Source organism: Canis lupus, chromosome 22, assembly GCF_011100685.1.
Source record: "Canis lupus familiaris isolate Mischka breed German Shepherd chromosome 22, alternate assembly UU_Cfam_GSD_1.0, whole genome shotgun sequence".
Classification (NCBI taxonomy): domain Eukaryota; kingdom Metazoa; phylum Chordata; class Mammalia; order Carnivora; family Canidae; genus Canis; species Canis lupus.
Genome location: NC_049243.1, coordinates 47,979,597 through 47,994,854, shown reverse-complemented (window position 1 = coordinate 47,994,854; position 15,258 = coordinate 47,979,597). Strand labels below are relative to the sequence as shown.

The following is a 15,258-nucleotide window of genomic DNA, read 5'->3' as shown; positions in this document are numbered from 1 at the left end:
ATTAAAGGACCATTATGTCCTTAAAGGCACAATGACCTGGTATGCTCTGCAGAAATGTTTACATTGGGTCATAATTTCCTGGTTTAATTTATCACTCAGCCAGCAAGGGTAGAATGTGCCTATCCCCACTCTGTGGTTCATCATGCTAGAGAAGGCATAAGTGAATAGGAAAAGCCCAGTACTGACCTTCATGAGAGTGGAAAAACACAGCTCAGGCTGGGAGTCAAATGTCTTCACAACGACATTGAATTTAAAATCAAGCCACTTGAGAAAATTCAGCTGTAAGCATGGCCTTCTCTCATCAACCTGAACATAGGAAGCTAGCTGCAATCAAGCTGAGACTAACTCAGACTTTTCCCATCAAGACCCTTATGTTCTCTCTATAGATTCTCTTGATACAAGAGTAAATAGACTATCACAGGTCCTTAGCACCTCTACTCTGGAAGAGTCTTCTATCAGCATGAATGGATTTTTAGTTTAAAGTGCTTAAAATCAGGAGCAAAAGACTTTTGATTACTTTTTCTATAATAAGCATGTACTGATTTTCTTTTGAGAACTAAAGATTTTTCAATTAAAAAAAAACCTCTATGGTTGCAACAGAGAGTATCCTTAGAGTCTCATGAAGCACATCATAAATAGGACACATCACAAGTGGACACTAATTGCACTCAAATAATGTGTCTAAAAACAAATGGGAAAATTCTTAAGTGTTCATGCTTTGTTTTTCAACTTTGAGAACTGGGAGCCCCAGGATGAAGGGGTAGACTTCTGAAGGTCATTCAGGCAGGCACACATAAGAAGTATGAACTTATAGAAGGAAGTTGAAGATGTCAGCAAAAGTACTTTGACCATGAATCAAACTGTAAGATCTGCAGAAAATGCAGTTAAAATTGTATGACATTTCTTCATTGCTTGGTTTGGAACACCTTGTAGAAAGTTGAAGTCAACACTTAAAATTTAACTAAACTTATCCATTCTTCTACCCTCGTTCTCTAGCAGAAGAGAAAGCCCCTCTTTCTACCGAAAGGATCAATGGAGGGTAATGCTTGATTTACCTGGATCTCCTGGATCAGTCTGAGATCTGGAAAGCAGTCTGTATATCTTCTCAATCTCTATGTCCAGAGAGCCATGCATAGTGTATTTACATAGTCATTGCAGAATAAGCTGTGATGGATAAATGGGATGAATGAAGACAATAAAATTTGGGATGAAGGAGGCACAAACCTCCAGTTACAAAACAAATAAGTCACAGAGATGAAAAGTATGGCATAGGGAATACAGTCAATAATAGTATAATAATGTTATAGGGTGACTACACTTACTGTGGTGAACATTGAGTAATGCAGTGAATGGTCAAATCACTGTGTGGGGACATCTGAAACTAATATGACATTGTATGTCAACTAAACCTCAATAATAATAATAAAAAAAGAAAGCCACTGATGTATGGAATGTGTCACAGGAATCTAGAGAAAAATCTCAAAATTTCTTGAAGTTTCATTTAAAAAATTTGAGAGTAAGGAAAGTAGTTAAGATAACTAAGAAAATGCTTTCACTATTACTTGCAATAAAGGGTATAAGAAAAGGAACACATTTTCTGTACCAAAGTGAGCTCATTTAGGACATGAAGTATTTGTGGTTCAGAGGACCATCTATGAGTCTTAGGCAGTTATAAACCTCTGGTCTCTAAAAAAAATAAAATAAAAAATAAAAATAAACCTCTGGTCTCATGGGTAAGACTGGGGATTTGGACTAGGTGATCTCCAGGTTACCTTCAAGTTCTATGATATTAAGTATAATGATTAAGGATGAAGCAGGTTAGAATTTACCAAGGTCTAACAATGGTTTAAAATGTGAGAAAGCAAATAAATAAATAGATAAATAAATAAATAATAATAAATAAATAAATAAATAAATAAAATAAAATAAAATAAAATAAAATAAAATGTGAGAAAGCTCAGAGTACCTGGATGTCTCAGTCAGTTAACCATGAGACTCTTAATCTCAGCTCAGGTCTTGATTTCACGGTTTGAGATCAAGCCCTGCATAGGGCTTAAAAATAAAATAAAATGTGAGAATGCTTAGTAATCAGCAAGAAGGCCACTGGGTGTTGATTTATTAAAATATCTAGTTTTCTGATACCTTCTTCTACTCTACAAAATGATGTATACCATTTATGCTTAAATTAAAGTGAATTCAAATTGATTTATCTTTAGCAGATAGTTCTTGAGATTCTTGTCCAACATATCGCAAAACTTAGCTAGACATTATTCTTTTAATATCCATAGCTGGATTCTAAGAGAGATTGGGAATGACTTCTGAGAAATTTTTCAACTAGGTCAAGCCTGGTGGGTTGATTATCCTATTTACCTCCAACAGGTACACAAGATCTCTCAAATCTCTGTCAATCCTTGATTTAAGTCTCTATTTCCCACCTCTGAGCCAATGTTTCCACTGTCCAGGCTTACCACTTTGCAAACTCTATAGCTCCCTGCCAAAACCAAATGCTATCTTTTTTCTCCCCCCGGACGATTAACTTGCACAATCTTGGACCGTAATATACATTTAGATGCCAGCAATGTTTTAGCTCCTCTTCTATCAACGTTGTCCCTCCCCCCAGGGCTAAAAAAAGTCAGAAAGATCAGTGCCAAATAATACTGAGCTTTTCATATTGATTCTCCTTCTTAAAATTAATTTCTTTACAGACTTCTGAATATTTTATTTGTCTTATGTCTGCTTTTTTTCTTCTTCTTGAGTTCCCCTCTTTGTATCTTCTCAAACACTGTAAAGACAATGGGTGTGGATTTAAGATTTGTTCTGCTATGTCTGATTTTTTTGCTTGGGCCCTAGAGATTTCTGACTTGCTAAAGGTCAGTGTGTACATTTGTAACACAAATACCCAAAATAAAAATCCCACAGTATTTGATTTTTATTCACTTTTCAAGGCAACTGTCCAAAACAGGGTAATTTAAAATATTTAAGTCTTCTTTGTGTATCCATACAGTTACTGCGCTCAGCAAAATCTACCCTAATTTGTTTCTGATGCAATACAGGAGATTCTTGACAAATTGTAATTTATGTTTTTTCAATAGTTGTAATTATAACATTTGTTGTCACAAACTCTTATTCAAAAAGGACACAGAGAGCCATAAAATGAAAACAACCAGGCTTTCATGTACTGTTTAATGCCAGTAATGTTCCAATGGACAACCTGAGACCTTGTAAGATCTTGAGCTAACATTTCAATCTACAGAGATTCAGATACAATCTATATTCACAATCTAAGATTATGTTCAGAGCTCTTTCAGATAAGGTACATTTTATGAAAAGATTTCAGTTACTGGGAATGTGTCAGCTGTCTTTGGTATTTATGGTAATATTGGTGAATCAGAATATTCAGTTTACCAGAAAACTCCATTTCTCACTCTCCTGGATAGAAAGGAGGAATGAGGTGGGGCAGGGCCCAGCAGGGAACCCTAGAGAAGCCAAACTAGCAAACTAGCTTTGAACACACCCTCTGGTCTGTTATTCCAATTTTAGCCATTTGTTTTCACTCACTTTGTCATGAACTTAGTTTTTTTCTGTGCTGCTATGAGAGTACATTTTATCTTCTAAATACGACACTTCTTTAAATTGCACACTGCTTTCTATCTTTCTATTTAAAATTTTGTTCTGTAAATTTAGTTCTCTGGGGGCAAAGCCTGGATTTTCCAGCCCTAGCCACAGGTATGCCAGGAATTACTCAAAACAACACTTAACAATTGTCCCCATTGTTCAGTTGAGATAACCAAGGTTGGTAGAGGTGAAATAATGTGGACAGAGTCAAGATCTATAGTTAGCAAGGGAGTTAATTGGAATTTGCACCAAGATCTGACGTGTCTCGAGGGCCATGCTCGATGCCTCAATAGTATAGAAAATTATTATATACAGGTACTCTCTAATTTTCATTTGATAGAATTTTCATTAACAAGAATTCAGATAACTGTGACTCGCAATTATTTTTTTAATTGAATTTCTTTTTTAAGAGAGAAAAATTACAAGAGTGGTTAACTTTATTAATAACAGTTAAAACATAAACATGTATGTATACAATTCCAGGGAATAAATAGTCTGTCATTCCCCTGAACCATATTAGGCCTAACATTCTATTCTCTAATATTACAAATATTTTACAATGACTAATATTTTTGGAGATAACCCCAAGGCTTCTAAATAATTGAAATCAATGCCAAAGCATTATTAAAACTAATTAAATAATACTAACACAGGAAAGTAGTCTTATCTATTTCATTTCATTTAAAGAATGTTTAGATTTCTTGATTTATAGAAGTCTAATTGTTCTCAGAGATGTTACTTCAAATAACATATATTTTCTGTTATTAATAAGTAAATACCTATTGTAGAATATTTAGAAAACATACAAAAACAAATTCAACAAACCAGAGATACTGTTATAATTTCTTTCTGTCATAAGTAGATACAGGAATCTACATGATTTTAACTTACAAAGTTGAGATTTTACAGTATATATATTCTTTATTCTGCTGTGATTATTTTATCATGCCATTTATAATTCTTTATTTGCAAGAATATAGATAGCCTAAGAATTTTAACGTTGGTATATTTACTTAATAGTTTTTTTTTTTGCATATTTGAGTTGTTATATATAACACATCAATTAATATATTTACTCCTGTCTATCTTTTTTTCTAGGTTAGATTCCTGGAAATAGAATTATCGAGTCAAAGGCAGAAACATTTTTGAGGTTCCTGATAGGTATTTTAAAATTACTTTCCGGTAATTTTGGAACATTTTTCACTCTAGGATCTACTTCACCAATACTGGCAATGGGTATCATCGTAGCCTGTAAAGATTCACAGCGTGGCTTCATTGCAAATTATTTGCTTTACCAGGTTTAAAAAGTGATTCTCTTTTAGTTCATGGAACATGTTTTCCTGAAGGTTCTGTTGTCTAATGTAATAACAGTGTAAATGTGGAAGCTGTTGTGCTAAGAGATAAAATAATCTCTTAATTCTAACCACCCTTTGTTTTTATATATATTTTATATATAAAATAATAATTTTCTAGATGAAAAAATATTATCTCAGAAAAGTTAAGCCATTTGCCCAAGATAACCCAGCTAGTAATTGGTATAGCTTCAACCAGGTCTGAGTCCAAAACATGTGATATTTTATTTATTTATTTTTCATCAATCACTTTAAGATCAGGCACCCATGATTCGTTGCCCCTCAACATTTCTCTACATTATTAAGAGGTTCTGATTTCTTTCCATTTATTTTCCAGATGAACTATATAATCATCTTATCAATTCCCTCAAAACTGGCATTTTGACTGATGTTGCATTGCTTTGGTTTGCTTTTTTTCCCCAATAATGAGTTAATGTTGAATTGTGTATATTTGTGTTCCTTTTTATTATAGTTATCATAGTTTTCTAATTAATTTTCTAAGGTTTCCAAATAGACAATTATGTACCTGTGGTATTTTTTTCTCCTAGTTTCTACTTTCTTTTTTTTTTTCTTTCTTTTTTTTAAGGATTTAAAAAATTTATTTATTTTAGGGGGCTAGGGGCAGAGAGAGAGAATTTTAAGTAGCCTCTGAGCTGAGTGCAGAACTGATCATAGGGCTTAATCTAATGACTCTGAGATCTGAAATCATGACCTGAGCTGAAATCAAGAATCAGAGGCTTAACTACCAGAGCCACCCAGGAACCCCTTCTAATTTCTAGTTCTTATCTAACTCTTTCTTGATTCAGTGAGTAAAACTTCTAGAACCATGTTAAATATTGATGATACAGTAATTATAAGAAACATCTCTCTCTCTTTCTCTTTTTTCCTTTACCATTATGGAATTATTTCTATACTTTGCCTTCAAGTTAATGTGGATGTGTGTGTGTGTGTGTGTGTGTGTGTGTGTGAGAAACTATGGTAAAATATAGGGACATTGCAGTTAGTAGAAATCCCAACTTGACTTTAGCACCTTTATTTTTAAAAATTTTTTATTTAATTAATTTATTTGACTTTAACATTTCGACAGTTTTTGGTTTTTAGTATTTTCATGGCTAGTTTAATGGAGAACCACAAACAGGTATATTGACCTAAAAACTTGCTGCTATTGTAACTCTGAAATTGAACACATAAATTTTATAAAGATTTTCAAGAAATGGTGCAATATATTATTGCCTAATTAACTTTAAAATTCAATTCACTTCCCGAAGCATCTTAGTCTTCTGAGGTAAAATTATAATTGGCTTTTCGTAATTAAATTTATCCCACACTCCATTATTTTTCATTATACATGCTATTTCCAACTCCCACTAGAATGTATAGCTTTCCAGACCCAGACTAGAGAAAGTCAAACTTGGAGTTAATCAGAAAAAACTCCTGAACTGAAAGTCCACCATCTATCTCACTCCAGTGCCCTGGAACCCACTGATTTCTGCTGTACAACAAGAGGACTTGGTGCTGGCTGTTTTCCTACTCTGAGCTCTAACTGACATCATGGTCAAGTCTAGCTAGGGGACTATAAGGAACTGTGATTTTCTGAAGATAAAAACATATAGGCTTGTCTATTAATGGGTAATGGATAAAGAAAATGTGATGTATGTATATGTGTGTGTTTATAACATATATAATATGTAATATTATTTCATTATATATACCTATATATATAATGGAATATTATATATGTAATGGAATATTATTCAGCCATAAAAAGAATGACATCTTGCCATTTGAGACAACATGGATGGACCTTGAGAGAATTATGCTAAGTGACATAAGTCAGAGAAAGACAAATACCATATGATATCACTTATATGTGGAGTTTTTAAAACAGCAAATAAATGCAGAGAATAGATTTTTGGTTGGCAGACAGAGGCGGGGTGGGGAGGTAGATGAAATGAGTGAAGGTGGCTAAAACATACAAACTCTCAGTTATAAAATAAATAAGTCCAGTATGTAATATACAGCATTTGACTGCAGTTAACAATACCATATTACATATTTGAATGTTACGGAGATTCAATTTTGAAAGTTCTCACCATAAGAAAAAAATTTTGTAGCTATGTATGGTGATAAATGTTGACTAGTTATTGTGGCGATCCCTTTGCAATATATGCAAATATCGAATCCTTATGTTATACTCCTGAGACTAATAGAACATGATATGTCAATTATAACTCAATTAAAAAAATATAGGCTTATAGTGGTGGATATATGTCATTACACATTTGTCAAAACCCATAGAATGTGCAACATCATGGGTGAGTTCTATCGTAAACTAATGGACTCTGGATGATAATGATGTGTTAACATAGGTTCATTGATTGTAACAAATGTATTACTCTGGTGTGGGATGTTGATACCGTGGGAGATGGTGCATGCGTCGAGAGCAGGGAGTGTATGGGAGCTCTCTATACCTCTGCTTATTTTTTCTGTGAACCTATAACTGCTCTAAAATTATGTCTCTTACAAAAATGTATGAAACAGATAATGTCAATTATGTCTAAATAATAAAGAAATAAAAGAAAACACACACACAGTCCATATGGACTTAGAACTCTCAAACACTGCTCTGATGCCATGCCTGGAGTGCCCATGGACTCCAGCTCTGCCTCTAGATGTTGAATGTCTAGCATCTTCTCACAGGACATCCTCCGTGTCATGGTGTAGGATTCTGAATCCAATGAGGCTAATTTCTCCAGACAGTTCTCTACTCTTTCCTCCGTCTTGCTGCCTCTACGTCTGTTTCTTCTATTCCTACACTTTCAGTGTACTTCATTCTACCTGTAATGAGAGATCTGAGGAGGATCTTCTGTAAAATAATATGAGCTCTAAATTCTGAGGCACCTCACAAGGGTCCTATCTTCATGCATCTCATTTTAAAAAGTTCACTTGCCATCAATTGGTAATATCACTGTGCCTGAGAGTAACAAAAACCCTCATCTTTCTGGAATACTTTAAGTAGGATTATTTCAAGACCTGCCCCTTTGCTGAAAATCCAGAAAAGTATCGTATAAACATTAAGCATTGGAAAGAGTAAATAAGTGGCAGGGATCACAAGACTAACAAAGAATAGTCCCCACTATGTAGTTGATGGTATCCTTTGCTGCATCATACAGTGTGTCCTGTATGAGGATCCACAGAAATATCTGGAACAAATCTCCAGAGTTGGTTAGCTTTTAACTCAAGAACATTTTGAATCCTTTAGTTTTGTTTTCCTCTTGCCTTTGGCTGCCAGGGAACTCTGTATGAAGAGCTCAGCTTTTAGAAATTTAGGACCATCAGCGTGCATTGTGAATAATAACTGTACCCTTGTTTTTTTTTCTAATTTTTTTTTTTTTTTTTACTTTATATTCCCTTTGCTCTTCTTTCTTAGTCAACTTATGTGGTATACATTCTTGCAAGGGGGCATCTGGGTGGCTCAGTAGTTGTTGGTTCAGGTCGTGATCCCAGGGTCCTAGGATTGAGTTTCCACACAGGGCTCCCCGCAGGGAGCCTGCTTCCCCCTCTGATTATGTCTCTGCCTCTCTCTGTGTCTCTCATGAATAAATAAACAAAATCTTTAAAAAAAATATTTGAATTATTGCAAGCCCCCAAGATATTGAAGGAGAGAATACTTCTTAAAGTGACAGTTTTCAGTATGCGTGTCCCTGCCTTTGCAGATTTTTGTTTCGCCAGTTTAATTACATACTGTCTTCCCTCTGCCATTTGGTACATGCGTGGATCATATAAGGTCACGGAATGCAACACCAATGCAATGTTAGTTTAAGTCAAGCATAATTAGGAATCAAAGTTTTCAGAAAAGCATGTCATATAGTAAATTCCAGAAGCAAATGAAAAATGACTTTGGTATTTACTGTATTATTACTAACACTATTATTACTTGTGCTATTTTTTTCTTTTTCTGGTAGGAAATATATTTGAGAAAAAAAATCCAACCAAGATTTTGTCTGGAAGAAAACTTCATAACACAGTACATGAATCAGTCAGATTGTTGCTACATTCATCCTGTTTTTACTGTTTTTGTTTTAATGTGACCATGGAAACATGAAGAGCAGCTAATAAATCCTTGATGATACTCAGGCTGCATTTGATTTTACTGTCATCCCATATCTGCTGTTACTGTTGGGTTAATTACACATAATTTACCAGATGGCAAGAGTGGGCTCATGTCATATAATTTTTTATTCAGATCTGTAAGTGTATTGTATATAATAGATACTTCATATTTGTTGAATGAATGATTGTGAGAATAGATGAATGAATGGCTGAGGAGTGAAAGTAACCAGGCTCAAGCTTCAACAGGAGTATTGGCAAGCCTGTTGAAAGGAAGGGAATTCTACTGTGGGCAACTCAGAATCCACATCAGAAAACACTTGTTCAAAAGAGAACTCAACATTCTCTTAATGTTGGGGGTGCTAAGACACAGCTTTCCACTTCTAGCATTCCTGTGAAGAAATATATTTAAAGGTGAATTCTTCAGGTGCCTGGCTGGCTCAGTCCATAGAGCATGCAACTCTTGACCTTGGGGTTGTGAGTTCAAGCCCCACACTGGGTATAGGGATAATTTAAAAATAAAATCTTTTAAAAAGTTGAATCTCTGATTAGGGTCTCTGATGAGATGCCCTAAAGGTTTGTAGACACCTGAGTGTTAGCTCATGGGCTAACTGGTTTCCATCACTCTCTAAGGACTATAGGAGTGGAGGCTGAAAATGAACCAATCTCCAGGGAAGGGAAACAATTCAATATCCAAGCTCCATCTCATACATACAGGACTGGCTATATATTTGAGAAATCTAGTGGGTAAGTGCCAAGTCCCTCATTCAAAAGTATTAAGAATTGTAAGATTGTGGCAACAAATCATTAAACCAAACATGGAGTCCTTAAGTTCAAGTCCCTTTATGACTACACAGATTACAGGCACATGAAACTAGCATGGGTGTTCTTAGACTCTTACTTTTTCTAAGCAAAGAAAATTGAATAGGTCTGACACAAAAGATTGTTACTGCAATGTAGGGTCCTTGAATAGAACTTTCTGCTATGATGGAAATGGTCTCTATCTACACAGCCTAAGAGGTAGCCATTGACTACCTATGACTATTGAGGACTTAAAATATGGCAATGTGAATTGAAATTCAAGTAGTTCTACTTGTACTTTAAAGAATTGTATTTTATCTAGTTTTAATTAACATAAATTTAAATAGCTACATAGGGATGTGGCTAATGGCTGCCATATTGGACATAGAAGTTTAATGATCAACCAGCCTATACACAGTAAAGAAAATAGTTCCATATAGAAAGAATTTGTAACAATGAAAAACAAGCCATGTCTTTTCTATTAACTGTTTTGAGCAACTATATGGGCTAAGTTTGCATGTTATCCCAGTGAAAAGTGGCAGCATAGCTTCTAAACTTCTAAATAGAACAAGACATTTCTTTAAGATCCAGAACTGTGAAACTTGGAGCAGATCCCTGCCTCCAAAATTTACCAAGGAGAGAGTTTCCATGGCAACAGAGGATCCATCCAAATGTAATTAAAAGTGGGTGACTAGGGTACCTATATTGTTCGGTTCTAGCACATTTTACCTTTAATTATATTTTTCTAAGCCACTGATGTGCTGAAATGTCAGACAGTGTTTGTTCAGGACAGAGAATGATAAGTCATTGTAGGAAGAAAGTAAAGAAGACACAGTCATCTTGGAGGAGCATTAGGAATTCTGCAGATACAATAAGACAGGAAGAAAAGATGTATTCTTTGGCTGCTCTGGAATTCTTTCAAGTAGTGATGAGAAGGCTGGCCACTATTTTAGGGTTTCCCACTTCTTAGTATCACATTTCATTTTTGAGGACCCCTACCAGGCCTTACCCTCCACAGACCCTCCCTTGAGTCCCAGGGAGCATCTGCCCTGTTTCCCAAGCCAGGGTCCAGCATCCCAGGCAATCTTGCATGTGGGCGGGGGGTTTCTTTCCACCATTCCCACCTTCCCCAGGCCCTGGCCTTGGCAGCTTTGGGAAGCTCTCCCCACAGACATCAGGACAAACATTAATTACTGATTCTGGTTTAAAGTTAATGATGAAAAAAAAAAGTTAATGATGGCAGATGATATTTGCAACAACAACAAGAAAAACTATGTCACTTAAAAAATTATACAGTGAAATACTAGTTGTATGAGTGAATGAAGAAAGTGCAGAAAATTTTGAGTTTGTTTTGATTTAGTTGTAAATCACATGTTCCTGAGTGGTGAATGAAAATGCCTGGAATTGCTAAAGTGAACTAATTTATTATGAAAAGAAACAACCAGAGCAACCACCAGGTCAAAATGGTTCTCAAAAGGAAATACTGTTAATGAATTAAATAGCAATTGTCTGGATTTAGGATGTGGGGTAAATCCAGCTGCACAGGTCCATGGAAGATACTGGTGGCAATGAGACAAAAGGAAGGAGAGAGAAAAGGAAGGAAGGAACTGGGGGACTTGGACGGGGGGAGGAAGAAAATGAAACTTTAAGTTGGTTTGAGGGGACAATTGATGTCTATCTTAAATCTTTCATTGGGTTCACAGGATAAACTCCATAATTATTTATTTGTTCTCTCTTTTACCACCAGACAGCAGTACCCTGGGCCATATTTATTTTGTATTGGTCACCATAAAAGTGGTGAAAGTTGGACAATTTGAGCAGTAAGCATTATGAGCATCACTTATGTTAAAGGAAAAAGCTTTGAATTAATTCAGTGATTTTTAGCAGGAAAGGGGTGGAGTGCAATCTACAGTGGAAGGAGGCCTCTGAATTTCCAGATCAGAGGAAAGACTGGCTTTTTCTATATATACCCACACATGATTTTAGTGCATTCCTTTGGAGGTGGAGCTTATTATTCCTTTTTTTTTTTTCTTGAGACTTTCTATATGCAATAAATTTTTGCTAATGGAAGCACATTGTACCTGTGAAGGATGAAGAAGTAGGGAAAAGGCTGAGGCATTGTTTCCATTCTTTTCCTCTTAAAAAATGCCTCTATAGTCTCCTTAAATGTAGAACAGCACCCCATCCTCACTCTACTATTTTTGTCTTTTGAGACAAATGTTTTGAAGCATCTAAACCTATTCTTGTGGAATGTCTCACATTGTGGATTTGTCTGATTGCTTTCCCATGATTAGGTTCAGGATGTGTGTGGCAAGAACACCACACAGGTGACATGGGATGCTTCCCATTGTGTCACAGCAGGGACCCATGATGGGCTTCATCCCACTGTGGGTGGTGCTAAGTTTGATCACTTGGTTCAGTTGGTGTCAGCCAGATATTTCTACTATAAGGCTAACTCTTTCCCTTAACAATTAAGAAGTACTTTGTGAAATGATACAATTGACACCACATAAAAATTCCATTTCCCTGTAACATTTTTACCCAATGGTCTTAGCATTCATAGTTGATGCTTGCCTGATTCTACTTTTATGTGAAAAATTGCAAAATGATGACTTCTTGATTTTATCAGTCTTTCTGTTATTTATTAACTAATATCCTCCTTTCAAAGAGGCATCTGGGTTGGCTCAGTGGTTGAGCATCTGCTTTTGGCTCAGGGCATGGTCCTGGAGTCCTGGGATCGAGTCCCACATCAGGCTTTCCATAAGGAGCCTGCTTCAACCTTTGCCTATGTCTCTGTCTCTCTCTGTGCCTCTCATGAAAAATAAAATCTTAAAAAAAAGAATGGCTTTATTTTTAGTGACATTTTAATATATTATTATGGATTCCTGGATTCAGGTTTGTTTGTTTTTTTTACCTCAGTTTTTGTTGGATATCACATCCCTTGTCTTAGATATATTTACTAAACTAGTGACCTGTGAAACACTAGTCTTGTGAAATGTTCTGAGAAAAAAAGCATTTTCTGGTCAAATAATTTAGAGACAGAATGAATCTAACATCTTTCTTGAAGCTATATAATGTACATTAGAATATTGAAGATGCCAAGGGGTTCTATAGTAGAAAACTTGCTTAATTTTGTTTAACTGGGTGTTTCCTAAACTTGATCATGAAATCCTTTTTCCTATTTAACACAGACTTAATAATACAGATTTGGTAAAATACATTTGAGGATACACTGGCCAAGTGCCAAACCTGCCAATTAAATATTTTAATATTTCATCAATAATATAAAACAAAGACTAATTAATGATGATAACTCCATCTTTATTTGTTCAACAAACCCTGTATGCTTAAAGTAATTATTCTAGAGGTACCTGGGTGGCTCAGTCCGCTAGGCATCTGACGCTTGATCTCAGCTCTGGACTTGATCTCAGGGCTCTGAGTTCAAGCCCCACACTGGGTTCTTCGCTAGGCATGGAGACTACTTATTAAAAAAGAAAACTAATTATTCTAAAATGATTCTATGCATCAGGTCAACTCAGCATACCACTGAGGAAACAGAGGTCAAGAACAACCCTGAAGTAAAGAAAGATTTCTTTAGAAGAATATAAAAGAAATATAAAAGAAAAGATTGGTACATTGACTTTGTTCAAATTAAAGACTTCTATCAAGAGACTCCAACCAGAGTGTGAAAAGGCAAGCTTTGCATGAGGATGGTATATCAACAAATACATATCCAGAAAATATAAAGAACTACAAATATACAACATTACATTTAAACAATGGGCAAAAGACCTGAACAGATACTTCACAAAAAAAAGGATAACCAATGGCTAATAAGCATATGAATATTATCAGCCTTCAAGAAAAGCAAAGTCAAAACCACAATGACATACCACTGCACACCCACTAGAATGAGTCAAATGAAAAACACTGACAGCACTAGGTATGCGAGTGGGTGTGTGGAGTTGGTAGATGCTGTGAGGCACCGCCTGGATCCCCTTTCAATAAGGCGATTGTTGCCTCAGCTGCTGACAGTGTGGATGGATGGCCTCCACCTCCAGTCCTTCACAGACCTCCTAGGCTGCATCTTGTCCAACGTCACAGTGACTGGGTGGATGGAGGGCATAAAGGATTAGTCAACTTGACCCAACTTGGGACAATTCTGAAGGGCCATTCTAATTCCCTGCCCCTCTCCCAGGTTGTTGTTAGCCCTACATGGAAGTTCAGCTTCTCCTTCTGTCCAATCTTATTACTTTCTCCCACAGAAGTGGGAGATCCCAATGGCACTCTGTAATAAAAATTTGGCACACTAAACTCTGTCACAGAACCTGTGTCCCAGTGTAAATTGGTACAACCACTTGAGAAAACTGTCTACCAAAGCCAAACAACAAGCATACCTGGGATCTAGGAGTTCCACCCTTAGATAGTTACCTGGGGAAAAATAAGCATTGTGCCTGTCCACTAGGAGTTACATATAAGAATGTTTAAAGCAACTTTTTTTTTTTTTTTAAGATTTCATTTACTCATTCATGAGAGTCACAGAGAAGCAGAGACATAGACAGAAGGAGAAGCAGGCTTCCCATGGAAAGCCAGATGTGGGACTCAATCCCAGGACCCCAGGATCAGGATCTGAGCCAAAGGCTAATTCTCAACCACTGAGCCACCCAGGTGTCCCTGTTCAAGCAACTTTATTCATAACAGACCCAAACTAGGAGAAACCCAAATGCCCATTAACTGCAGATTGTATTAATAAAGTATGCTCATAAACAAGAACATTATACAATGGTAAGAAAGAACAAACTGCCGATATATGAACAGCAGGACTGAATTTCATAGACATAATGCTGAACAAAAGAATCTAGACACAAAAGAGTACACACTGTGTGATTTAATTATATGAAGTTCAAGAAGACAAAAATAGCCCAAGGTGAAAGAAGTCAGAACAGTAGTTGCCTCTGGGCTGTAGCACTGACTGAGAGGAACATGAAGGAGCCCTTTGGAGTGATAGAAGTGTCTTATATCTTCATGCAGTTGATGGTTACATAACTAAAAGTCCATTGAGGTATGCACACAAGTTTGGGGCATTTTACTGTGGGCATGTTATGGATCAGTTAACAAACAAACAAACAAACCTCAAACTTCAGTAAATTCTTTATTAGCCCATTGCAGAAACTGTTTTGTAGACTGGTTTGGTTAAGGTCCTATGGTAAACTGTGATATTATCATCTCCTGGGAATAGTGGGGGTGGGATGGAGTTGGTAATGAAGTAGTCCTGATTAGTGCATTGACTAGTGCCTCTGCAGCAGAAAAAACACACTTTGGGGCTTGTGGTCTGTTGGGGAAAGACAAGGACCCTCCAGGTCTCATGCTCCTAACTTAA

General features: G+C 36.1%; 1 long non-coding RNA gene across 1 annotated transcript in view; it reads left to right on the top strand.

Annotated features, from left to right (window-relative positions):
- The window catches only part of LOC119865219, a 56,559-nt gene extending 47,347 nt beyond the window's left edge, over window positions 1-9,212 (top strand). The window contains exons 2-3 of the long non-coding RNA XR_005376510.1: window positions 4,714-4,776; window positions 8,933-9,212. This is a non-coding gene — a long non-coding RNA (uncharacterized LOC119865219). The remainder of the gene's footprint in view (window positions 1-4,713; window positions 4,777-8,932) is intronic.
- The last annotated feature ends 6,046 nt before the right edge of the window (window positions 9,213-15,258 follow it).